This window comes from Gorilla gorilla, chromosome 4, assembly GCF_029281585.2.
Source record: "Gorilla gorilla gorilla isolate KB3781 chromosome 4, NHGRI_mGorGor1-v2.1_pri, whole genome shotgun sequence".
NCBI lineage: Eukaryota > Metazoa > Chordata > Mammalia > Primates > Hominidae > Gorilla > Gorilla gorilla.
Genome location: NC_073228.2, coordinates 42728889 through 42756393, shown reverse-complemented (window position 1 = coordinate 42756393; position 27505 = coordinate 42728889). Strand labels below are relative to the sequence as shown.

General features: G+C 42.1%; 1 protein-coding gene and 1 non-coding gene across 8 annotated transcripts in view; both read right to left on the bottom strand.

The window, feature by feature from the left end:
• The window catches only part of ZNF652 (zinc finger protein 652), a 73566-nt gene that overhangs the window by 31995 nt on the left and 14066 nt on the right, over nt 1-27505 (bottom strand). For 2 of the 7 annotated variants that reach the window (XM_055387695.2, XM_019028088.4), the window contains exon 2: nt 1322-1445. The exons of 4 other annotated variants lie outside the window; for them this stretch is intronic. The gene's annotated coding sequence lies outside the window, so the exon portion shown is untranslated. Of the gene's footprint in view, nt 1-73; nt 1135-1321; nt 1446-27505 lie in introns of those variants that run through there. One more of the 7 variants, XM_055387696.2, reaches the window with a different exon arrangement.
• On the bottom strand, nt 5035-5096 carry LOC115934810 (U7 small nuclear RNA). The gene has a single exon (XR_004070555.1). It is a non-coding gene; the product is annotated as a U7 small nuclear RNA (small nuclear RNA).

Here is a 27505-nt window from a genome sequence, read left to right as displayed (position 1 = left end):
AGATGGGGCCCTGTGACTACTTCTGGTCAGCATATTATGAGAAGTGACAGGGAGAGGCAGGGCATTTACTAACCAATATAAAATCCTTAAGACCTCTTTTCCTTCTGGCACAGTGGCTAGCAATCTTCCAGGTGATGGTTGCTCTCAGCTTGGTCCCCTAAGATGACCTACTGGATAGACATATGTATTTTCTTGGTGTTTTTTGTTTTGTTTTGTTTTGAGACAGACTCTCACTCTGTCACCCAGGCTGGAGTGCTGTGGCATGATCTTGGCTCACTGCAACCTCTGCCTCCCGGGTTCAAGTGATTCTCCTGTCTCAGACTCCTGAATGGCTGGGACTACAGGCGCCCACCACCATGCCTGTTTTTTTTTGTTTGTTTGTTTTTTGTATTTTTAGGAGAGGCAGGGTTTCACCATGTTAGTCAGGCTGGTCTCCTGACCACAGGTGATCCACCCGCCTTGACCTCCCAAAGTGCTGGAATTACAGGTGTAAGCCACCGCGCCCAGCCACACAGTGTGTTTTCAAAGCCACTGAGACCTTGCATTGTTTATTACCACAGCATAATTTGGCTTATCCAAGCTGCTACGAGTAGAAACCAGAAGTGGGGTGCTGCCTTACCAAAAAGCCTAAAATATATGATGAAGCCTTAGGAGCTGGGTGGAAGGAGGCAAGGAAAGTTATTGGAGGCTAAAAGATTAGCAACTTATATTATGCAGTGATCAAATGATCAGTGAAACTATCAGCTATCGCAGAAGGTAGATATACCATAAGAGCTAGCAGCTCTAGTGGGAAAATGGACTATTACAAGTGTGTTGTATTGTAACACTGTTAGTTATATTTAACAAATTATTACATGAAAAGGATGAATTCAGAAAATAATCATCAGTTTATAATCAAGAATAAAAGAAATCCAGAAAGTCAGGGATTTGCAGAGTAAGAACAGGCAAGTGCTTAATGTAAAACTGAAGTCTTTGATTTACAAAGCCTGAATATAATTCAGTCTTGAGGCAAGGCTCAAATCAAATACTTGGCTTTCACAATCACTGATTAAGATGGTACTCAATAAAACAGCTTTTCTAAAGAGACTAAAGATGAGTTCTGCTACAATGCATATTTCTCTAATGTAAATTAATTCAAATGCTATTAGTAAACAGGGAAATGATAGCAGAATAACTCAGAAATAATGTTAGTTTATACAAGATTTTCCCAAGTTTAATGTCTGAAGTGATCAGGAGCAAGCTTTCTCAAAATTACAGAGAAAGCAAGCCTTAGCAATACACGAAGACCTCAAGAAAAAAGCTAAACACTCTACTTCTATACCTTCCTTTAAGGCAAGCAATGGTTCATTCAGTGGCTTCATGAACAAAACTCTTTCCACTTTATATTTGATGAAGCTGAGAGAACAGTCACACCTCAGAGATATTGCCGGTTCGGCTCCAGACCACTGCAATAAAGCAAATACCTCAATAAAGCAAGTCACACAAATTTTTTGGTTTCATTGTGCATATAAGCTATGTTTACATTACACTATAGTCTATTAAGCATGCAATAACTTTATATCTTAAAAAAAAGTACATGCTTTAATTTAAAAATAATTTATTGTGGCCGGGCGCGGTGGCTCATGCCTGTAATCCCAGCACTTTGGGAGGCCGAGGCAGGCAGATCACGAGGTCAGGAGATCAAGACCATCCTGGCTAACATGGTGAAACCCCGTCCCTACTAAAAATACAAAAAATTAGCTGGGTGTGGTGGCAGGCACCTGTAGTCCGAGCTACTCGGGAGGCTGAGGCAGGAGAATGGCGTGAACCCGGGAGGCGGAGCTTGCAGTGAGCCAAGATCGCGCCACTGCACTCCAGCCTGGGTGACAGAGCAAGACTCCGTCTCAATAAATAAATAAATAAATAAATAAATAAATAAATAAATGTTAAAAATGTTAGCGATTATCTGATCCTTCAGTGAATCAATCATTTTGCCGATGGGGGGTCTTGCTTCAATGTTGATGGCTGCTGCATGATCAGGGTGGTGGTTGCTGAAGGCTGGGGTGGCTGTGGCAATTTCTTAAAATAAGACAACAATGAAATTTGCTGCATTAACTTATTCTTCCTTTCATAAAAGATTTCTCTGTAGGATGTGATGCTGTTTGATAACACTTTACCCACAGTAGAACTTCTTTCAAAATTGGAGTTAATCCTCTCAAACCCAGCCACTGCTTTATCAACTAAGTTTATGGAATGAATATTCTAAATCCTTTGTCATTCCAATAATGTTCACAACATCTCCACCAGGAGTAGATTCCATCTCGAGAAGTAGATTCCATCTGTTTGAGTTTTATCAAAAGATGGCAGCAACTCAGTCACCTTCAGGCTCCACTTCTAATTCTAGTTCTGTTGCTATTTCCACCACATCTGCAGTGACTTCCTCCACTGAAGTGTTGAAACCCTCAAAGTCATCCATGAGGCTTGGAATCAACTCCTCTAAACTCCTGTTTATGTTGATATTTTGACCTCTTCCTATGAATCACAAATGTTCTTAATGGCATCTAGAGTGGTGAATCCTTTCTAGAAGATTTTCAAATTACTTTGCCCAGACCCATCAGAGGAATCACTATCTATGGCAGCTATAGTACAAAATCAATTTCTTAAATAATAAGACTAGGAGGTAAAAATTACTCATTGATCCATGGGCTACAGAATGAATGTTAAATTATCATGCATGAAAACAACATTCATCCCCTTGTACATCTCCATCAGAGCTCTTGGGTAACTAGGTGCACTGTCAATGAGCAGTAACATTTTGAAAGGAATCTTTTTTTCTGAGCAGTAGGTTATAACAGTGGGCTTAAAATATTCAGTAAACCACGCTATAAACAGATGTGCTGTTATTCAGGCTTTGTTGTTTCATTTCTAGCACATAGGCTGAGTAGATTTAGCATCACTCTTAAGGGCCTCTGGATTTTTGGAATAGTAAGTGAACAAGGTGGCTTCACCTTCAAGTCACCAGCTACATTAGCCCCTAGCAAGAGAGTCAGCCTATCTTTTGAAGCCAGGCATTCACTTCTGTCTATGACAGTCCTAGATGGCATCTTCTTTCAATATAAGGCTATTTTGTCTATACCAGAAAATGATCTTAGCTAGATCTGGATAACTTGCTGGAGCTTCTACATCAGCACTTGCTACTTCACCTTGCACTTTTACGTTATGGAGATAGTTTCTTTCCTTAAACCTCATGAACCAACCTCTCTGCTGGCTTCCAACTTTTCTTCTGTAGCTTCCTCACTTCTCGGCCTTCAAAGAAGTGAACAGAGTTAGGACCTTGTTCTAGCTTTGGCCTAAAGGAATGTTGTGTTTGGCTTGATCTTCCATCCAGACCACTAAACCTTCTCCATCTCAGCAATAAGGCTGTTTCACCTTTTTTATTTTATTTTTTTTTGAGACGGAGTCTCACCTGTCACCCAGGCTGGAGTGCAGTGGCATGATCTCAGCTCACTGCAACCTCCGCCTCCTGGGTTCAAGCGATTCTCCTGCCTCAGCCTCCCAAGTAGCTGGGATTACAGGTGTGTACCACCACATCTTGCTAATTGTGTATTTTTAGTACAGATGATGTTTCACTATGTTGGCCAGGCTGGTCTCGAACTCCTGACCTCAGGTGATCTGCCCACTTTGGACTCCCAAAGTGCTGGGATTACAGGCATGAGCCACCACACCCAGCCGGCTGTTTCACTTTCTTATCATTCATGTGTTCACTGGGGTAGCACTTTTTTGTTTTTTTTTTTGAGATGGAGTTTCACTCTTGTCACCCAAGCTGGAGTGCAGTGGTGCGACCTCAGCTCACTGCAACCTCCACCTCCTGGGTTCAAGCATTTCTCCTGCCTCAGCCTACCGAGTAGCTGGGATTACAGACATGCACCACCACGCCCGGCTAATTTTTGTATTTTTAATAGAGACTAGGTTTTACCATGTTGGCCAGGCTGGTCTCGAACTCCTGACCTCAGGTGGTCCGCCCACCTTGGCCTCCCAAAGTGCTGGGATTACAGGTGTGAGCCACTGCACCCGGCCCATTGGGGTAGCATTTTAAAATTTCCTTCAAAAACTTTTCCTTTGCATTCACGACTTGATAGTCTGGCACAAGAGGCCTACGTTTTGGCCTGTCTTGGCTTTTGACAGGCCTTCCTCACTAAGCTTAATGATTTCTAGCTTTTGATTTAAAATTAGAGAGGGGTGACTCTTCCTTTCACTTGACCACTGAGAGGCCACTGTAGAGTTATTAATTGGCCTAATTTCAATATTGTTGTATCTCAGGGAATAGGAAGGCTTGAGGAGAGGGAGAGAGATGGGGTAACAGCTGGTCTGTGGAACAGTATGAACGCATATAACATTTATCAATTAAGTTTGCCATCTTATATGAGTATGGTTTCTAGCACCCCAAAACAATTATAACAGTAACATCAAAGATCATTTATCACAGATCACTGTTAACAGATATCAGTGTTTGAAATATTGGGAGAATTACCAAAATGTGACACAGAGACACAAAGTGAGCACATGCTGGAAAAATGATACTGGTAGACTTGCTCCGTGGATGGTTACAACAAACCTTCAATTTGTTAGCAAAGTGCAATAAAACAAGGTAGGCCTTCAGCCTGGGCAACATGGTGAGATCTCGTCTCTACAAAAAAAAAAAAAAATACAAATTACCCAGGCATGGTGCTGCATGCCCGTGGTCCCAGCTACTTGGAAGGTTGAGGCACGACAATTGCTTGAACCAGGAGGCGGAGGCTGTAGTGAGCCAAGATTGTGCCACTGCACTCCAGCCTGGGTGACAGAGTGAGACCCTGTCTCAAAAGAAAACAAAAAAAATTTATTTTGATGAAACTGGTCTATACTGGAAGCAAATGTCCTGATGGCCCAAAAATCTCAGAAAAGGAAACAACCACCCAAGGAATTAAGTCTGTGAACACTGAAATATGTGCCAGTGGAGATTTAACATGCTACTGTTTTTATTATGGTTAATTTTATTTTAATTTTTTTACTTTTGGGGGTTTTTCCACAAAGACCAGAAAACCTGCTAGACAAATTCTAACAGAGTTGTAACATTTATTTTTGTTTTTATTAGTGCAAAGACTACGGTGTTCCACAGATTTAGAGTGGTTTGCCTCAACTCTATTTTTCCCGTAAGTCCTGTTTACTTTAGTGCACGATTTTGCAGAATCGGGGCTTTTCGGAAAAGCATATATGGCAGTATAGCAGAAACATTTGTACTCAAAATTAAGTCAAGGAAGAAGTATGGGACCAATAAAGCAGAGCTATGTAGCAAACATAAGTATGGGCCAGGTACAGTGGCTCATGCCTGTAATCTCAGTACTGTGGGAGGCCACGGTGGGAGAATTGCTTGAGCCCAGGAGACCAGCCTGGGCAACATAGCAAGACCCCATCTCTAAAAAAAAAAAAAAGAAAAAAGAAGTATGGTAAGAAAAGAACTGTGGATGTGGCTAGAGAACCTGGAGCTGACAGGAGACAAGCAAAAAGCCAACTCAGTTTTGAAAGTTATACTGCCAAAAGAACAACCAGCTTGGCCTAAGAGAGACTGTCACTGTTCAAGACCAAAGTGATCTTTGGGTTCTCAAGTGTCAATGACAGAAAGCAGGCTAGGAAAGGTATTCATCCTCCTAAGGGGGTATATCCCCCACTGTATATTTTGGACATGGCCAAGAAAGGTAATAGAAACAAAAAAGAAAAAGGTGGTCCATGAAGATGAACCTAGGGACCAAAGAAAAAACCGACATGTGAACTACTCCTCAGGGGCAAAATCAAGGCCTGTCCAAGAATATTCCCCACCCCTGGAGAGGGCCTTCTCAATGACAGCACAGAGGGATTTCAGAATTTGTTGCAGCTCATCAACTGCTCTATGTCTCCTATTCATACTCCTTTCAAACAGGAGTACTTATTTTTATTATCTTTTCACTATTCACTATTGTAATGTATACTGTATTGGGGGCAGCAGATCACTTGTCAATTTCTTTCATGGATCTCTGGATCAAGAAGAGCAACGTCTGGACCCAATGTAGAGACTGCTACGCATCACCTTCTCTTGGTGATGCCACCAAGCATCACACTGTTGCATCACTGAGGTCCTAGACTTTGAGCCTGATGCCATGATTTGATATTGTCAGTCCATAAATTTTACCAATCTATACCTTAGTAAACTCCCAGTCTGAAAAGTTGGGGCCAAGAAACTGTACTACAAAACTGAAACGCTTGGTAAATTCTACTCTGATTTACAAAAAATGCATTTGGTAGTGGTTATAATTTGCATTTATATGATGCTTTACAGTTTACATAAAGCACATATATAGATAATTTTTTTTATTTTTTCACGAGACGGAGTCTAGCTCTGTTGCCCAGGTTGGAGTGCAGTGGCACAATCTCAGCTCACTGCAACCTCTGCCTCCTGGGTTCAAGCGATTCTCCTGCCTCAGCCTCCCTAGTAGCTGGGATTACAGGCACCTGTCACCACGCCCAGCTAATTTTTGTATTTTTAATAGAGACGGGCTTTCACTGTGTTTGCCAGGCTGGTCTCGAACTCCTGACCTCGTGAGCCGCTGTCTCAGCCTCCCAAAGTGCTGGCATTACAAGCGTGAGCCACTGCGCCTGGCCTACCTAAGGCATATTTATCATATAATTGTTAAACATTTATGAAGTGTCTACTATGTGTTAGGTGTTGTAGGAGTTGGAACCATCAAGGTGCTCAAAGATCTACCTGGGGAGACAGACATGAAAAATATAGCATAGCAGACCAGGCTTAGTGGCTCCTGCCTGTAATCTCAGCACTTTGGGAGGCTGAGGCAGGAGGATCGCTTGAAGCAAGGGAGTTCAAGACTAACCTGAGCAACATAATGAGACCTTGTGTCTACTTTTAAATAAATAAATAAATATATATATATTTTTTAGTAGAGATAGGGTTTCACCATGTTGTCCAGGCTGGTCTCGAAGTCCTGGCCTCATGTAATCTGCCTGCCTCAGCCTCCCAAAGAGTTGGAATTACAGGCATGAGCCATCACACCTGTAATTTTTTAAAAAGTAAAAACACAGTATAGCAGTTAAGAGCACAAACTCTGAAACCAGACTGCCTGCATTAGAAATTTGGCTCTAAAACCTCATAGGTGGGTCATGACCTTGGGTAAGTTACTTCTTTATGTCTCATTTTCTGTATATGTACAATGGAGATAGTCGTAGTTCTACCTCATGGATTACTGGTATAAATGCTTATGAAAATACTTAGCAATAGTAAGCACTATTATAAGTATTTGCTAAATACACTCACCTATACACATAACATACAGTGGCAGTATGTGAAGGGAGGTGGTGAACAGGCCACGGGAAGTTTCAGAGATGAGATAAAGCTGGGGCTGGTCTTGAAGGACAAGCAGAAGTCAGATGGAGAAGGGGGAAGGTAAGAATGTTGCACACAAAAAACACCACAGGAAAATGACAGGAATGAAACCATGTGGGTTTTTTTTACCTACTTATGCATGATTACCCTACAATAACTTGGAATGCTGATATGGTTTGGATGTTTTGTCCTCTCCAAATTTCATGCTGAAATGTAATCCTCAATGTTGGAGGTGAGGCCTGGTGGGAGGTGTTTGGGTCATGGGGGCAGATCCCTCATGAATGGCCCAGTGCTGTCCTCGAAGGAATGAGTTATTTCTTGCTCTGAGTTTACATGAGATCTGGTTAAGACTGTGGCACTTCCCCAATCTCTATCTCTTGCTTGCTCTTTCACCATGTGATACACCTGCTTCCCCCTTTGCATTCTGCCATGATTGTACACTTTCTGAGGCCCTTAACAGAAGCCAAGCAGATGTTGGTGCCAGGCTTGTACAGCCTGCAGAACCACGAGCCCAAATAAACCTCTTTTCTTTACAAATTACCCAGCCTCAGGTATTCCTTTATAGCAATGCAAACAGACTAATACAAATGCTGCTCCCATTTTACAGCTGAGGCTCAACTTTCCCGTTGTCATTGCTGGTAAGTGATGGAACAAGCGTTTGAATTCTGCTTTTCTAACTCCTAGTCCAAGTTTACCACACTGTCTCCTACTGAGTTAATGGTAAACAACAGTCTCAAAAGATGTACTTAGGTTTTTGAACAACAAAATACCTTTACAATACAAAGCAAATAACAGAATTCCAGACTCATGTTTGAGGGTGTAAATTTTATCCTTAGCTGGTGAAACTCATACCTTCCTTCAGAATGTCCAGAATGTTAGGTTAATTCATATGGATACATTTCAGTTTTCAAATTGATCCACCTGTAGTCTGGGTTTCACAGTAACCACTTTTAACAAACTAAAGACTCAAAATTTAAAGTATATTTTTAGTTCATCTTCTTGCAACAAAATGGTAAGCTTTCAAATGGGTAAAACCTAAATAAATTTGTCAACTTTGAATTTTGTATGTAAAGTAGAAGTTATAGAAACAAAATTTACATTGAAAAGGGTTTTGTTATTACAGTATCAACGCATATTTATACATGTCCTTCATTTCCAAAGGTGCTCACAATATCGACCTGAAATACAATAGAAAAGCTACCAACATCAACTTGTAACAGTCATCTTCACAACAAACAAAAACATCAAATGTCATATATCACTGGGCCTTATTTTGGATAAGCATTACAAGCTGTTCTCAGATGCATACATTTTATATGGTCAAGAAACAGAACTACAGTCTCATCTAATAAAAATGTAATATGTCAAACAATTTTTAAGCAGTCCATCTAATCCACTCTCTGTAAGAAGTGAAATTGAGAAATGCTTGTCACCTTCAGTTTTAGACAAAGCTTTTATAAAAATAAAATTTCACTGTAGTTTTTTACACACGCATTTAAATGAGACTGCCATTGTGTTTCCTCAACAATATGCAAGTGCAACTAGTAAAAGATGACAAAGGAGAGACGCACTCTTCCTAGATACTACCTAATTACCTTCAAGCATCAACAGTTTCTACATTTCCATATAAGATAATACAAACTAATGTGCATTAGTCATTACACAAGTCAGCTGAAGCAATTTTAACTTTCACCAATAACCACCACGCCCAGGACCAAAGAAGAAATCAAATACTAATTAAGCTATACCACAGGACTGACATGATCACAATGTATATTCAGAATATTTTCCCATTATTCAATTCCACTCACAAATGTCATCTACAGATAGGAGAATATAACTTAAAGAAGCAATTTTTAAAAAGAAGGTAAGTTTTGTCTGTATTATTGCCATCTTTTCTGTCAGAATCGGACAAAGTACTGGCTCAAATAAAATTCAGTGCCCTTAAAACCAACCAGAAGAACATATTTACAAGATATATAACCTTGGAAGGTCTCAGTCTAGCCTTAACCAAAGGTCACTATATGGAATGCAATTATTTTTATTTTTGCAAAAACGTGGGCTATATTATTATTTTGAGATGGAGTCTCACTCTGCCACCCAGGCTGGAGTGCAGTGGCATGATCTCAGCTCACTGCAATCTCTACCTACCAGGTTAAAGTGATTCTCCTGTCTCAGCCTCCTGAGTAGCTAGGACTACAGGCGCACACCACACCTAATGTTTAATTTTAATTTTAATTTTTAGCATGACTAATTTTTAATTAGGCGCACGCCTGGCTAGTTTTTTGTGTTTTTAATAGAGATGGGGTTTCACTATGTTGCCCAGGCTGGTCTTGAACTCCTGGTCTCAGGTGATCCACCCGCCTCGGCCTCCCAAAGCGTTAGGTTTACAGGTGTGAGCCACCACACCTGGCCAAAATACAATTATTAAATGGAGTAGTCCATTTTTAAAACAGCAACTATATCAGTATCTTGATCGTTATTAACAGATATCCTGCCTATTAACTTTATTAAGAAAAATCAGAGGCCGGGCACAGCAGCTGACAACTGTAATCCCAGCACTTTGGGAGGCTGAGGCAGGTGGATCACCTGAGATTGGGAGTTCGAGACCAGCCTGACCAACATGGAGAAACCCTGTCTCTACTAAAACAAACAAACAAACAAACAAAAACCAAAAAACAAAATTAGCTGGGCATGGTGACACATGCCTGTAATCCCAGCTACTCCAGAGGCTGAGGCAGGAGAATTGCTTGAACCCAGGGAGGCGGGGGTTGTGGTGAGCCAAGATTGCATCCAGCCTGGGCAGTAAGAGCAAAACTCCATCTCAAAAAAAAAAAAAAGAGAGAAAGAAAAGAAAAGAGCTTATGAATGTGTCTTTTTTTTTTTTTTTTTTTGGGACGGAGTCTCACTCTGTCACCCAGGCTGGAGGGCAGTGGCGTGATCTCAGCTCACTGCAAGCTCTGCCTCCCAGGTTCACGCCATTCTCCTGCCTCAGCCTCTCGAGTAGCTGGGACTACAGGCGCCCACTACCACGCCCGGCTAATTTTTTGTATTTTTAGTAGAGACGGGCTTTTACCATGTTAGCCAGGATGGTCTCAATCTCCTGACCTCGTGATCCACCCACCTCGGCCTCCCAAAGTGCTGGGATTACAGGCGTGAGCCACCATGCTTGGCCAAATGTGCCTTTTTTTAAACTCCTAAAGGTAACACCACAAATTAGAACTGAGATATATTTATCAGGTATAAGTATAGGTACAGATGTTCACATTGTGGCTACCTATAATATAATCCACTATGAGAGATGTCAAATTGACTAGATCATTGTGAATCTGAATTTAAAACTCATTTAGAAAATGAAAATAACTCAGATATGTCTTTATTACACTCTTGTATTTTATAAAAAATAAAAAAATTAAAATCACAAATATTTTAGATTTGTGGATAACATCAGAAAATGCTGGGAATTTATTTTATACATTTGGCCTACAAAAAGACAAAGAAGTGTTATTGTTTTCTCATTAACAAAAATTTTTTGACACTTCAAAAATTAACATTTTGTATAAAAATTAGCCATGCATGGTAGTGCATGCCTGTAGTCCCAGCTATTTGGGAGGCTGAGGCAGGAGAATCGGTTGAACCAGGGAGGCGGAGCTTGCAGTGAGCTGAGATCGCAGCACTGCACTCTAGCCTGGGTGAGAGAGTGAGACTTCGTCTCAAAAAATAAAATAAAATAAAATATAAAATAAAAGGCTGGGCATGGTGGCTCACACCTGAAATCCCAGCATCTTGGGAGGCCAACACCTGAAGTCAGGAGTTCAAGACCAGCTTGGCCAGCGTGGCAAAACCCTGTCTCTACTGAAAATACAAAAATTTAGCTGGTGGTGGTCACCTATAATCCCAGCTACTTGGGAGGCTGAGGCAGGAGAGTTGCTTGAACACAGCAGACTGAGGTTGCAGTGAGCTGAGATCGCACCACTGCACTCCAGCCTGGGGACATTGCCTCAAAATAAATAAATAAATATAACATTTTGAAAACATCTTAACTGAACTAGTCTTAAACCAAGAGGTATGAATAAATAGTCTAAAACAAAAATATTTGAAACCAGGTAGGAAGTTTTAACCCAAACATAATGTATGCAAAACATAGCCAACAGAAAAAGACAAATTGCTAACATACCTCCTGCCTTTTCCTTCCCATAAGCCTGTATGTTCCCTCTCCGATTCTTTTGAAATATACAAATCCTCTCTCTCCCTAAAGGAACACACACAATTTTACAAACAATTTCAAGGGATCTACCTATTTCCAGAAATCCATCCAAGGATTCTCTAGGGGTCCCAAAACCCCAGGCTAAAAACTCTCATCACAGAGCAGATTTTACCTTTCCTTGTGATATATATTTAACTTTTTTTGAAGACAGGGGTCTTGCTATGTTGCTCAGGCTGGTCTCAAACTCCTGGCCTCAAATGATCCTCCTGCCTTGGACTCTCAAGTGCTGAGATTACAGGTGTGAGCCGCTGCACCCAGCCTGTAGTATATATTTACTTAGACAAAGTCTGTAAATTAAATTTTTCTCTACCTCTTTCCTTCTTCTCCCTACCCCCTTTTCTTCCAGTTTCTCCAGCATATCTATGGTCAGAAATGAATTAACAAGACTCATGCCTATAGTCTTAGCACTTTGGGAGGCTAAGGCAGGAGGATCATATGAACCCAGAAGGTTGAGGCTACAGTGAGTTATAACTGCACCACTGCACTCTGGCCTGGGCAACAGAGCAAGAAGACCCTGTCTGAAAAAAATAATAAAATAAAATAATTTTTTTTTTTTGAGACAGAGTCTCGCTCTGTCGCCCAGGCTGGAGTGCAGTGGCGTGATCTCAGCTCACTGCAAGCTCCATCTCCTGGGTTCATGCCATTCTCCTGCCTCAACCTCCCGAGTAGCTGGGACTACAGGTGCCTGTCACCATGCCCAGCTAATATTTTGTATTTTTAGTAGAGACGGGGTTTCACCTTGTTAGCCAGGATGGTCTCAATCTCCCAACCTCGTGATCTGCCCACCTTGGCCTCCCAAAGTGCTGGGATTACAGGCATGAGCCACTGCGCCCGGCCAAAATAAAATAATTTAAAAAATTAAAACGGAAAGAATATGAAGACATTTCTCTAAAGAAGATATACAAATGGGCCAGGCGTGGTGGCTCACACCTGTAATCCCAGCACTTTGGGAGGCCAAGGTGGGTGGATCACAAGGTCAGGAGATCGAGACCATCCTGGCTAACACAGTGAAACCCTGTCTCTACTAAAAAAAAAAAAAAAAAAAATTAGCCAGGTGTGGTGGCGGGTGCCTGTAGTCCCAGCTACTTGGGAGGCTGAGGCAGAAGAATGGCGTGAACCCAGGAGGCGGAGCTTGCAGTAAGCCGAGATCGTGCCACTGCACTCCAGCCTGGGCGACAGAGCGAGACTCTGTCTCAAGAAAAAAAAAAAAAAAAGAAGAAGATATACAAATGGCCAAGGCGTAAAGGAAAAGATGCTTAACATTATTCGGCATTAGTGAAATGCAAATCAAAATCTCAATGAGATACCACTTCACACCTACTAGGATGGCTATAATAAAAAATTGGAACACAGCAAGTGTTGGTGAGGATGTGAAGATATTGGAAGCCTCATATGTTACTGGTAGGAATATAAAATGGTACACTGGAGAACAGTTTGGCAGTTCCTTAAAAAAAAAATTAAACAGTTAACATATGACTCAGCAATTCCAGTTCCAGGCATAAACTCAGGAGAACCAAAAACATATGTTCATACGAAAACTTGTAAACAAATGTTCACAGAAGCATTATTTATAATAGCCAAAAGGCAATCCAAATATACATCAACTGATGAGTGGATAAACAAAATATATAATCATACAATGGAATATTATCTGCTATAAAAAGGAATGAAGAAGTCAGGTGTAGTGGCTCATGCCTGTAATGCCAGCACTTTGGGAGGCTGTGGTGGGATGATCACTTGAGCCCAGGAGTTTGCAACCAGCCTGGTCAACATAGCAAGACCTCATCTCTACAAAAAGTTTTTCAAAAATTAGCTGGGTGTTAGCGGTGCACATTTGTAGTCCTAGCCACTCAGGAGGCTAAGGTGGGAATATTGCTTGAGCCTGGGAGGTTGAGGCTGCAGTGAGCCATGATCATTCCACTACACTCCAGTCTGGGCAACAGAGACCCTGTCTCAAAAAGAAGAAATGGCCAGGCATGGTGACTTATGCCTGTAATCCCAGAACTACGAGAGGCTAAGGCAGGTGAATTGCTAGAGCTCAGGAGTTCGAGACCAGCATGAGCAACATGGTGAAACCCCATCTCCACCCAAAATACAAAATTTAGCTGAGAGTGGTGGCACGCACCTGTGGTTCCAACTACTTGAGAGGCTGAAGCAGGAGAATTGCTTGAACTCAGGAGGCAGAGGTTGCAGTGAGCTGAGATCTTGCCACTGCACTCCAGCTTGGGAGACAGAGCAAGACTCGATCTCCAAAAAAAAAAAAGGGAATGTAGTACTGATATGTGGTACAAGATGGAAAAACCCCAAAAGCATTATGCTAAGTGAAAGAAGCCAGACATAACAGGCTACATAGTTGTATGACTCTATTTATATGAAACAGCCAGAATAAGCAAATAGAGACAGAAAGTAAATCGTCATTAACAGGAGCTGAGAGTAGGGAAGAGGGGGGAGTGACTGCTGATGGGCTCCAGGTTTCTTTTGGGGGCAATGAAAATGTTCTGGAATTAGACATAGGTGATGGTTGCACAATCTTGTGAATATACTAAAAATTGCAGACTTGTATGCTTTAAAATGATAAATTTTATAGTAAATGAATTATATTTCAATAACAAAATCAAATAGGCTATTTGCATATAAATAGTTCAAAGGTGATCTGAAGTAATAAGATCATGTGAAAATAAATTATGATATTTTGTATAAAATGATATTATTGATTTACTGGATAGCTCATAAACTGCAACCTGGTCACAGTGCTGAGAGTCAACAGATCTGGATAGGCTCTATTTGGAACTCTTCCATACTGCTGGGCAGGTTATTTCACCTTTCTAGCTCTCAGTTTTTTCAGCCATGAACTTATGGGATTCCCTTCCACGACTGACATTTAATGTTCTACAAGTTTGTGCTGATTATTTGTGTCTATTCTGTTACCTAATTCATCTGGTCACCTATTGCCACACAGGTAATTCCCAACTTTTCAATATTAAGGGTTATCACACACCCCTTACCCCACCCTACCCCACCATGTTCTCTCTTATTATTAAAAAAAACTGTGTCTAAGAATTTGCATTGAAGTCATACTTTATTTGTTACTAATCAAATATATATATAACAGCCAGTTATGATATTTTGGTTACACTGTAAAGTGTTACCATAATTTCAATTCGACTCTTTGAACACAAAAATTAGCTTATGAATCTCAGTTTGGAGATACTTGGGTTAAGAAAACAGTCCACAGTCTTTAAATAAATATGATGCTTGATGGAAATGACCCCACAACCTTAACCATGGAATAGGTAGGTTTTTCTAAACACAACACAGAGTCCACCACACCTTCTTAGGGTAGACAGAGACATGAGCACACTTAACACCATTCCTTGGATGATTCTATTCATAATCCTCTGCCTTAGTCAGAAAGCATTTAAGGCAATATGCAAAAAAGGATGTAGAAGAAATCCATGAAGCCTAAGACCTGTCATATCTATTGTTACCTTTACTTTTTTTTTTTTTTGATACAGAGTCTCCCGCCATCACTCAGGCTAGAGTGCAGTGGTGCAATCTTGGCTCACTGCAACCTCTGCCTCCTGGGTTCAAGCAATTCTCCTGCCTCAGCCTCCTGAGTAGCTGGGATTACAGGCACGCGCCACCATGCCCAGTTAATTTTTGTATTTTTAGTAGAGATGAGGTTTCATCATGTTGGCCAGGCTGGTCTTGAACCCCTGCCTCATGATCTGTCTGCCTTGGCCTCCCAGAGTGCTGGGATTACAGGCATGAGCCACCATGCCCAGGCCTTTTTTTTTTTCTTTGGAGACAGAGTCTCACTCTGTCACCTAGGCCCCGGCTGGAATGCAATGGCATGATCTCAGCTCACTGCAACCGCTACCTCCCAGGTTCAAGTGATTCTCCTGCCTCAGCCTCACAAGTAGCTGAGATTATGGGCATGCACCACCACGCCCAGCTAACTTTTGTATTTTATTAGAGATGGGGTTTCACCATGTTGGCCAGGCTGATCTTGACCTCTGACCTCAAGAGATCTGCCTGCCTCAGCCTCCCAAAGTGCTGGGATTACGTGAGCCACGGTGCCCGGCCTTTTTCTTTCTTTTTTTTTTTTTGAGACAGAGTCTTGCTCTGTCACCCAGGCTGGAGTACAAAGACGCAATCTTGGCTTACTGCAACCTCCACCTACCGAGTTCAAGTGATTCTCCTGCTTCAGCCTCCTGAGTTGCCGGGATTACAGGTGCATGCTACCACACCCAGCTAGTTTTTGTATTTTTTTTAGTAGAGATGGAATTTCATCATGTTGGATCACGAGGTCAGGAGTTCGAGAACAGCCCACCTCAGCCTCCCAAAATGCTGGGATTATAGGCATGAGCGACCACGCCCGGCCCCGGCCTCCTTTTCTTAATGGTGTTTTCTGTTTTTTTTTTTGTTAAGTACGTAAGTCACAGGTTGAGTGAAATAAAATCTGGTAACAATGCCACAACTGTTAAATTTTAACACAACTTGTTAAAATTAAAGGTGACCAGGCATGGTGGCTCATGCCTATAATCCCAGCACTGGGAGCCGAGGTAGGAGGATCACTTGAAGCTGGGAGTTTGAGATCAGCCTGGGCAACATGGCGAGATCCCATGTCTACAAAAATTTTTTAAAAATTAGCCAGGTGTGGTGGTGCATGCCTACAATCTTAGCTATTCAAGAGGCTGAGGTGGGAGGATCACTCGAGCCCGAGAGTTCCAGGCTATAGTGAGCTATGATCATGCTGCTGCCCTCCAGCATGGGCAACAGACCAATACCCTCTCTCTTAAAAAAAAAAAAAAAAAAAAGAAAAATTAAAGGCAAAAATGCCCAACAACTCTGTAGGTAGCTTACTTAGAACAAAATTTAACTCAATAGAGGTTTTCTACACTGGATGTTGGCAAACTGATCCAGTGGATCCTTCCTCCCTTTTGGGAAGTATAGTTGAACACAGAGAAGAGACTGATTACTAGGGTTTGAGTTGTTACCCTAAATACACTGAGTTACGCTTTATGAATCTTCATGAGACATCCAGTATATCAGTCTTAGAAGTAATGGGACTCTGTGTTACTAAAACTACTGCTACTCAAACAAGGGATTTATTTATTTTTTATCTAGAGGTAAATAATAAACAAGGAGCCCATGTCTCCTTTTTTCCCTGAATGCAGAAATTCCTTTTTCTTTTCTAATTAAAATGTGAAGTTTATAGGTCTCATGGGTTTACACACTAAGCACTGTCTGTCCAATTCCTACATTCTATTCGTGCGTTTACAAGCTTTGATTATTATCTACATGCAAAGTACCAAGAGGCTAATATAAAGAGAAAATATTTATTTATTCTTTAAAATAATCATTGCATTGACCCTCACCTTCACAAGCTTAAAATTAGGTTGAGAAGCAAGACCTATGCACAAAAAATAAGTCATGATTGCCAAATACAACAATTTTTTGTTTTTGAGACAAAGTCTCACTCCAACGCTCAGGCTGGAGTGCAGTGGCGCGATCATGACTCACTTCAGCCTCGACCTCCCAGGCTCAAGTAATCCTCCCACCTCATCCTCCTCAGTAGCTGGCACACGCCACCATGCCTGGCTAATTTTTTTTTTTTTGGTAGAGACGGAGTCTTACTGTATTGGTCTGCCCATGTTGGTCTTAAACTCCTTGCCTCAAGCAATCCTCCTGCCTCAGCCTCCCAAAGTGCTGGGATTACAGCGTAAGCCACTGCACTCCACTAGTTTCTGAACTCTTAAAAAGCATAAGAATGAGAACCAACACCTTCTGCTAGATGTCACCTTGTCTGGATGTGATGCATGGAACTGTGGTAACCATCTCGCATCTATAATGTGTGTTGGCCAAAAGACAAGGCAGACATGTTCAAGCTGGCAGAGCAGAAGGGCGAAAAGAAGAGGGGTCCTGACTGATGTCACTAAACCACAGATTTAAACCAACCCTAGACTGAGGCGTCTTGTCACTTGTAAGGATATATTTTCCTTAGTTTGAATTATTTTGAACTGGATTTTCTATTACTTGAAGTCTACAGCATCCTAATAATGCATACAGTCATGTTTGAGATGCAAATTAGACAATTAAGTAGAGTTGTCCAATAGCCAACTGGATAGAAGCACCTGATCAAAGGAAAAGTCAACACTATAGCTACATATTTAGGAGATATCAGCAAACAGAAAGAATTTACATTTGGGGGCTGAGGAGACAGGATAAACAGAAAAGAAGGGGCTGAGCACCAAGCCTTAGGGCACCCCAAGGGCAGAGAAGAAAAGGATAACAATGAAGAAAGAAGAAATTAACAGTGAGGTAAAACAAAAACACTAAAGTGCAGTGCACAGAAGCCAAGAGATTAAAAAAGACAGAGAAAAATGACCACTGAATTCAGTGACTCAATAATTCCTTAACATGAAGGTCCCCTTGTCCTTCCACCAGCCTCCTCCTCTCTGAAAAAACACCAGACTTCATTAGCATAATGGTTAAGGGCTCAGACTTGGGCTGACTTCTGGAGCTATCACTCACTAGCTGTGGGTGATACTTAACCAGCCACACTAGTTAAAAGTGTGATCAGGAGGGGAATGGAAGCTGAGGAACAGAGCTAGAGTAGAACTCAAAACAAAGAAAAGGTCTGAGTTAGGAATTTTTTTTTTGAGACGTAGTCTCACTCTGTCGCCTAGGCTTGGAGTGCAGTGGCGTGATCTCGGCTCACTGCAACCTCTGCCTCCCAGGTTCAAGTGATTCTTTTTTTTTTTTTTTTAAGTGGATTTTCCATTTAATGCCCCCCATGTTATTTCAGGACCTATTTAAAAGTAATAACAAAAAGCAACATAATCCAAAATTACATGTTTTATTTTCATGTTTGTAAAATTAAGAGGTTTTTTCTGGATGGTTTTCTTATCAGCTTTTCACATAACAGTCAAGTAAACCTCGTGGCACTAGCCAGAAATCGTTGCAACTTTGGAACTTCCAAGACAATCTGGCCTCTATCAATGGGCAGACAGCAACCCTCATTCAAAATGAAGCTGCTAGTCAGTGACATCCGACATTATCTTCACTGGCTACTCGTCCACACTCAGAATGCTGTGAAGAGTGTCAGGTTTTAACCAAGCGATTTTCCATTAAATATTCTCCCAGATGTTCTGGAATTTTTTTCGTGTATTTTTGCATCTTCACAGAGCTGCTCCGCCGTGCCACTGAAGACAGAGCCATTGTTCCTGCCACATGACCAAACGATCGCGAAGGCCGATGTAAAAGCCAAGCGATTCTTCTGCCTCAGCCTCCCTAGTATCTGGGACAACAGGCACATGCCACCACGCCCAGCTAGTTTTTGTATTTTTACTAGAGACGGGGTTTCACCATATCGGCCAGGCTGGTCTTGAACTCCTGACCTCGTGATCCACCTGCCTCTGTTTCTCAAAGAGCCGGGATTACAGGCGTGAGCCACCACTCCCAGCCTTGAGTTTGGACTTTTAAAGATGGGAGAAACAGCATGTTTAAATGCTGAAGGGAAAGATCACCTCTGATTACAAAACTCTATTACAGAAATAACATTTTGGGGCCGGGTGCAGTGGATCACGCCTGTAATCCCAACACTTTAGGAGGCCGAGGCGGGCGGATTACTTGAGGCCAGGATTTTGAGACCAGCTTGGCCAACATGGCAAAGCCCCATCTCTACCAAAGACAGAAAAAGTAATCCCAGCTGGGCGCGGTGGCTCACACCTGTAATCCCAGCACTTTGGGAGGCCCAGGCGGGTGGATCACTGGAGGTCAGGAGTTTGAGACCAGCCTGGCCAACATGGTGAAACCTTGTCTCTACTAAATATACAAAAATTAGCCGGGCGTGGTAGCAAATGCCTGTAATCCCAGCTACTCCGGAGGCTGAGACAGGAGAATCTCTTGAAATTGGGAGGCAGAGGCTGCAGTGAACTGAGATCATGTCACTGCACTCCAGCCTGGGCGACAAAGCGAGACTCTGTCTCAAATTAAAAAAAAAAAAAGAAAGAAAGAAAAAATATATTTTGGAATTCATTATAGGTTAGTTCATTAAGCTTTTAAAAACTGGTTGGCATGGTGGCTCATACCTATACTCCCAACACTTTGGGAAGCTGAGGCGGGCGGATAGGTTGAGCTCAGGAGTTCAGCCTGAGAAACATGGCAAAACCCCATCTCTACAAGAAATACAAAAAATTAGCCAGGTAGCGTGGTGTACCTGTAGTCTCAGCTACTTGGAAAGCTGAGGCAGGAGGACAGCTTGAGCCCAGGAGGCTGGGGCTGCAGTGGAGTGGAACATTTGGGGCCTGGGCCACAGAGTGAGACCCTGTCTCCACAACAACAAAATTATATATAGAAGAAAAAGTATGGCCAGGTGCAGTGGCTTATACCTGTAATCCCAGTACTTTGAGAAGCTGAGGTGGGTGGATCACTTCAAGCCAGGAGTTCGAGATCAGTCTAACCAGCATGGTGAAACCCTACTAAAAATACAGAAAATTAGCTGGCTATGGTGGCAGGCTCCTGTAATCCCAGCTACTCGGGAAGCTGAAGCAGGAGAATCATTTGAACCCAGGAGGTGGAGGTTGCAGTGAGCTGAGAGTCGAGATCAGGCCACTGTACTCTAGACTGGGTGACAGAGCAAGACTGTCTCAAAAAGAAAAGAAAAGAAGAAAAGAAAAGAAAAACTATGACAAAACTATGTCAAAGAAAAACTATGACAAATCTTAAACTCTGCCTCATTTCAGAGCACATCGACTGAAAGAAAAAAAGATGGATGGCCTGACAAGGAAAACAAAAAAGATGGATGGCTGGGCAAGGAGGCTCATGGCTGTAATCCCAGCACTTTGGGAGGCTGAGGTGGAAAGATCACTTGAGCCTCGGAGTTTGAGACCAGCCTAGGCAACATAGTACGACCTCATCTCTACAAAAAAAAAAAAAAAAAAAATTAGCCGGGTGTGGTGGTGCATGCCAATAGTCCCAGCTACTCAGGAGACTGAGAAGGAAGGATCGCTTGAGCCAGGGAGGTCAAGGCTCCAGTGAGCTGTGACCACACCACTACACTCTGGCCTGGGCAACAGCAAGACTGTCTCAAAAAGAAAAAAAGAAAAAGGATACCTTTTTAAAAAGTAGTAATAGAAAATAGTAAAGGAAAAGTGTCTAATTTTCTCTTGGTTATATTACAAAGATCATTCTGTAATTAAAACACAAACCCAAAGTACTAAACCACAAAAGGCCAGGTACTTTCAGAGCTAAGAAAATCTATAATACAACTACATGAAACCATCTGGAATATCCCCTTAAAACACTTTCAGTCTTCAAAACTTTCTCAAATCTGGCCAGGCGCAGTAGCTCACGCCTGTAATCCCAGCACTTTGGGAGGCCAAGGCAGGCAGATCACCTGAGATCAGGAGTTCGAGACCAGCCTGACCAATATGGCGAAACCCCATCTCTACTAAAAGTACAAAAATTAGCCGGGCATGGTGGCAGGCGCCTATAATCTCAGCTACTCGGGAGGCTGAGGCAAGAGAATCGCTTTAACCCAGGAGGCAGAGTTTGCAGTGAGCCAAGATTGCGCCACTGCACTCCAGCCTGGATGACAAGAGCAAGACTCGGTCTCAAAAAAAAAATTTTTTTTCTCAAATCTAAAGTATTTTTTCGCTTTGGTCTTACTGAAGAAGTATGTTGTCTTGAGATAAGCTTTCTATAAACTTGTGTACAAGAACCACATAAGAAAATATTTAAGAATTTTTATGTTAAATTCAGGAAATTCTAAAATGTGAAACCACTCCAAATTAAAACATGACCACTTCAAAGAAAAGGGGATAATTTCAAAGTTAAGACCAGAACAGCTTTTGACACAAACCACTGCATGTTGCAGAAACAGTAACCTAGTTTCATTTTGAGTATAGTGTTTGTTGCCCTCAAGGGATCTGCAACTTTCGAGCAAGACTTTTTTTCATTAAATGCCAGATAACAGATAAAGGGGGGGGAGGGGGAATCAATACATTTTCATGCTACAACATATCTTAACTCTTCAGTTTAAAAGAAGAAAAGCACAGTCCTTATGAACACACATGTGTATCATATTGACAAACCTCAGTTACTGGTGACCACACGAAAATTTCAACTCAAGGCTGAACTATAGAACATGTGACAATTTAATGATCTGCTTGTGAGGAGAAAACCCCCCTCAGTATCACATAAAATTCTTAGCTATTTGCTCACTGGCACAACAACTGGTCAGTAATAACATGAGCTGGGAAAGCTGATGGAAGATGTTCAAATATACAAAGGTTTTTTTCCACATAAATTTTTTTTTTTTTTTTGGCACTCTCGCTCTGTCACCCAGGCTGGAGTGCAGTGGCACAATCTCAGCTCACTGCAACCTCCGCCTACCAGGTTCAAGCGATTCTCCTGCCTCAGCCTCCCAAGTAGCTGGGATTACAGGTGCATGCCACCACACCCGGCTAATTTTTGTATTTTTAGTAGAGATGGGATTTCACTATGTTGGCCAGGTTGGTCTCGAGCTCCTGACTTCAAGAGATCCACCTGCCTCAGCCTCCCAAAGTGCTGGGATTACAGGTGTGGGCCACCGCATCCGGCCCACATGTAATTCTTAACTATCTTTTCCCAAAATACTGTTCTCTATAATGTACAATGAATGACTGCATATTTCAGTAAAACAAAAGTCCCAAACATCTACATTTCTGAATGAACAACCTGTTCAAGACACTATCTCCCTATAAACTCCAGAGAAGTTACTTTTAGGATATAAGATAAATCCATTAGTAACCTTACACACCACAGACATTTACATTCTAACTTCACTGGAATGTCTAAAAAATTAGCCTATGAACACCAAAGTGACAGAGCCCAAGAGGAAGTGAACAGACTCCTGGCTTGCAGACAAATGAGTAGGTGGTGGAAACATTTATGTGGGGAGATGATTTTATATAATATCTTTCTTAATCTAAAGGAAACCACAGATCTTCACAATGTATGTGCTATAAATAGATATCATCAGTCAAAAACCTTAATAAATGTTTTGTTTTTGCTTGCTTGCCTTTAAAAAAAAAATAACTTTTTTTTTTTTTTTTAAATAACCCAAATCCAATGCGTGGTCAAGATAACCAAACCAAGGATGTGACCGAGCAGGTTGCCCAGAGCCCTGGGTACACATAACTAAGTTTAATTCCCAGCTGGGCACAGTGGCTCATGCCTGTAATCCCAAAACTTTAGCAGGCCAAAGTGCGAGGATTGCTTGAGGCCCAGAGTTCAAGACCAGCCTGGGCAACATGGTGAAACTTAATCTCTACAAAAAACTTAAAAATTAGCTAGGCTGGCCGGGCGCGGTGGCTCAAGCCTGTAATCCCAGCACTTTGGGAGGCCGAGGCGGGTGGATCACAAGGTCAGGAGATCGAGACCATCCTGGCTAACACAGTGAAACCCCGTCTCTACTAAAAAATACAAAAAAAATTACCGGGTGTGGTGGCGGGCACCTGTAGTCCCAGCTACTCAGGAGGCTAAGGCAGGAGAATGGCGTGAACCCAGGAGGCGGAGCTTGCAGTGAGCCGAGATCGTGCCACTGCACTCCAGCCTGGGGGACAGAGCGAGACTCCGTTTCAAAAAAAAAAAAAAATTAGCTAGGTATGGTGGTGCATGCCTATAGTCCCAGCTACTTGAGAAACTGAGGCAGGAGGATCACTGGACCCCAGGAGTTCAAAGTTGCAATGAGCTGTGATTGCACCACTGCACTCTAGCCTGGGCAACAGAGTGAGACCCTGTCTCAAAAAACAAGAAAAAAAAATTTATTCCCCTTCACTGATTTATGTTGAAGAAAAGATTTTAATTAATAATGTTTTTTAATATATATAATATTCTTCAAATATACTTCCCTTACCAAAATCAAAGAATTTTCACATTAGCTCACATCAAAGCAAAATTTTTTTTTTTTTTTTTTTTTTTTGAGACAGAGTCTCGCTGTGTCACCCAGGCTGGAGTGCAGTGGTGCAATCTTGGCTCACTGCAACCTCTGCCTCCCGGGTTCAAGCAATTCTCCTGCCTCAGCCTCCCGAGTAGCTGGGACTACAGGCGCACGCCACCATGCCTGGCTGATGTTTTGTATTTTAACGGAGACGGAGTTTCACTGTGTTGCCCAGGCTGGTCGCGAACTCCTGAGCTCAGGCAATCCGCCTGCCTCAGCCTCCCAAAGTGCTTGGATTACAGGCGTGAGCCACCGCGCTGGCCCATCAAAGCAAATTTTCTATCACTACTTTTGCTAACATCTTCAAGGAATGTGGCTAGGACAACCAAAGATAGTTTTGATCACAGAAACATTGTTCAAGTTAGCATTCCCTCCTTCCCCAACTCCCACCTAATCCCCCCTCAAAAAAGCACATTTATCTAAGAATCAAAAAGTTCTTGTCAAATAATTATTAGTCTCTTTTATAAATGCAGGAAACTAAGGCCCACTGGCTAAAAGATGAGTCAGAGGGGCCCTGAGATTAAGAATTAGCCAAATTTATAACTGCTATGCATTCTTCTCTCTTAAGATAAAATCCATTCAGATGATTGGCGACTTTTTGGAAGGGGCAGTGAGGGGTGGTAGTAAGGAAGTTATCTAGATTTTTCTTTTTTTTTTTTTTTTTGAGACAGAGTGTTGCTCTGTCACCCAGGCTGGAGGGCAGTGGCGCAATCTCGGCTCACTGCAACCTCCTCCTCCCGGGTTCAAGCAATTCCCCTGCCTCAGCCTCCCAAGTAGCTGGGATTATAGGTATGTTCCACTAGGCCCAGCTAATTTTTGTATTTTTAGTAGAAATGGGGTTTCACCATGTTGGCCAGCTAGTCGCGAAATCCTGATCTAGTGATACGCCCACCTCGGCCTCCCAAAGTGCTGGGATTACAGGCGTAAGCCACCGCGCCTGGCCGCGTTATTTCTTCAATAAACAAAACAACTAATCCTAAACTTAAAAAAGAAATGAAGTAGGCCGGGCGTGGTGGCTCTCGCCTGTAATCCCAGCACTTTGGGAGGCTGAGGTGGGCGGATCACGAGGTCAGGAGATCGAGACCATCCTGGCTAACACGGTGAATCCCCGTCTCTACTAAAAATACAAAAAATTAGCAGGGCGTGGTGGTGGGTGCCTATAGTCCCAGCTACTCAGGAGGCTGAGGCAGGAGAATGGCGTGAACCCGGAAGGCGGAGTTTGCAGTGAGCCGAGATAGTGCCACTGCAGTCCGGCCTGGGTGAAAGAGCGAGACTCCATCTCAAAAAAAAAAAAAGAAATGAAGTAATCAAACCCATTCAGATTCAATGCCTAAGATCATTTAGATGTGAAGTGTTAACAAAAGGATGTTGAAAAAAGCACAAGCATAAGAAACACTTAAAATCAACATCAAGTCTCAAAATATCAGACTTTTATTAAATTCACAAAATATTTATTGAGCACCTACCATGTGCCAAGTGCCGCAGCCACAACTACAAGTGTAGTACAACAGATAGGATTCCTGGTCTCAGGAGGCTTACAGTCTCACAATTAGTTTATAAACAGATTGTGAGCATTTGTCCTAGTTTACTGGGAAAAGTCCTAGTTCATCACTGTTTTCTCCTAGAATAATGCTAATGATGCCCCCTCACAGGTCTCCAAGTCTGGACAAGTTACATGGTTACTTTATTTATAAAAAAACAAACAGGATGGGCTCAGTGGCTAACGCCTGTAATCCCAGCACTTTGGGAGGCCGCAGTGGGCAGATAACCTGAGGTCAGGAGCTCGAGACCAACCTGGCCAATGTGGCGAAACCGTCTCTACTAAAAATACAAAAATTAGCTAGGCATGGTGGTGCGCACCTGTAATCCCAGCTACTTGGGAGACTGAGGCAGAAGAATCACTTGAACCTGGGAGGCAGAGGTTGCACTGAGCTAAGATCATACCACTGTACTCCAGCCTGGGTGACAAGAGTGAAACTCTGTCTCAAACAAACAAACAAACTACTATTCCTATAGGGCCACATGTTTGTAAAATGTATATTAAGATTTTAATCTTTAGCTTCAAACTTATTTTAGACATTCTTCTCATTTTGATATACACATGTTATATAATGAAAGCAAATATTTGTTTTAGTTTAAAAAGAGGAAATCAACTCTGATTTTATCACATCAAAATGTATACAAAGTAAATAAAATGAATTAAAAAAACAAAATGTCAAAGACCAAGTCCCTTGTGGGCAGGTAGCTCTTTTTAAAATACTGCTTTAGCATTCCAGCTTGTGCCTATCTTAGTACTGAGAACACATTATGGTTTCTAGATATTTCCCACTAAAAGGAAACAGGGCAGGGAATGTATGAGTTTGGAATATCTTGTCCTAAGGGAAAGAAAGGAAGCTATCAAAAACTATCACGAATGTGTCAAAAAGAATGAGGAACCAGCCTGATAAATGCCTATCTGGCAAAGATAGGACAACTGAGTATCAAAGGATTAATAAAAGTCATGGATTGAAACACACCAAATATGCTTAAATCCACTGGTCACCTTTAGAGGATGCTAAGACAGCCAACTCATTCTTTTGAAAACAGATAAATGAACGGCAAAAATCATTCCTATCAGATCTGTACCCTAAGGAAACTAAACAGTTGAGGGGAAATTTTATATAAGTATTCCGGCTAATAACTGAAAAACAAATTATAGAATTAAACATTATTTTGCGGCCAGGCGTGGTGGCTCATGCCTGTAATCCCAACACTTTGGAAGGCCACGATGTGTGGATTGCTTGAACTCAGGAGTTTCAGACTAGCCTGGGCAACATGGTGAAACCTGGTCTCTACTGAAAATACAAAAACTAGCTGGACGTGATGGCACGTGCCTGTGGTCCCAGCTACTCTGGAAGCTGAGGTGGGAGGACCGCTGGAGCCTGGGAGGTAGAGGCTGCAGTGAGCCGTGATCATGCCACTGCACCCCAGCCTGGGTGACAGAGCAAGACTCTGTCTTTAAATATATATAAAATTTGCAACCCCTAATGAATGGATGTAGGCAAAAAGATCATCAATGACTCATAACAATACCCAAAAAGAGGCAACCAGCTTTTATATCTCCTAGAATTATACACCACTACCTATTAAGTAATCTTGCCCCATGCCTGCAAGAAAAATTGAACCTTGGTTTTTTCGTTTTTTTTTTTTTTTGAGACACAGTCACTCTGTCACTGAGGCTGGAAATGCAGTGGCATGATCACAGCTCACTAGAGCCTCAACCTCCTAGGCTCAATCACTCCTGCCACCTCACCTTCCCGAATAGCTGGGACTAGAGGTGTGCACCACCACACCCAGCTAATTTTTGTATTTTTTGTAGAGATGGGGATCTCACTATGTTGCCCAGGCTGTTCTCAAACTCCTGGGCTCAAACAATCCACCTGCCTTGGCCTCCCAAAGGGCTGGGATTACAGGTGTGAGCCACCACACCCTACCAAACCTTAATCTTATCAAGCCTATAGATCTAAACACAATCTACAGGAAATAAAAGGGACTGAGGAACATATCAAATGACACCATGTGGATATAATGAGCAAAATTCAGACTATGGAAAACTATACAACAAATAACTTGGATTCCTCAACAAAAAACTGCAAGGAGGCTGCGCATGGTGGCATATGTCTAACCCCAGCACTTTGGGAGGCCGAGGTGAGAGAATCTCTTGAGATCAAGAGTTCAAGACCAGCCTGGGCAACATAGTGAGACCCCTCTCTATCTCTACAAAAAAAATTTAGCTGGACACTGTGGTGTGTGTGTGCCTCCCAGCTACTTGGGAGGCTGAAGCGAGAGGATCACTTGAGCCCGGGAGATTGAGGTTACA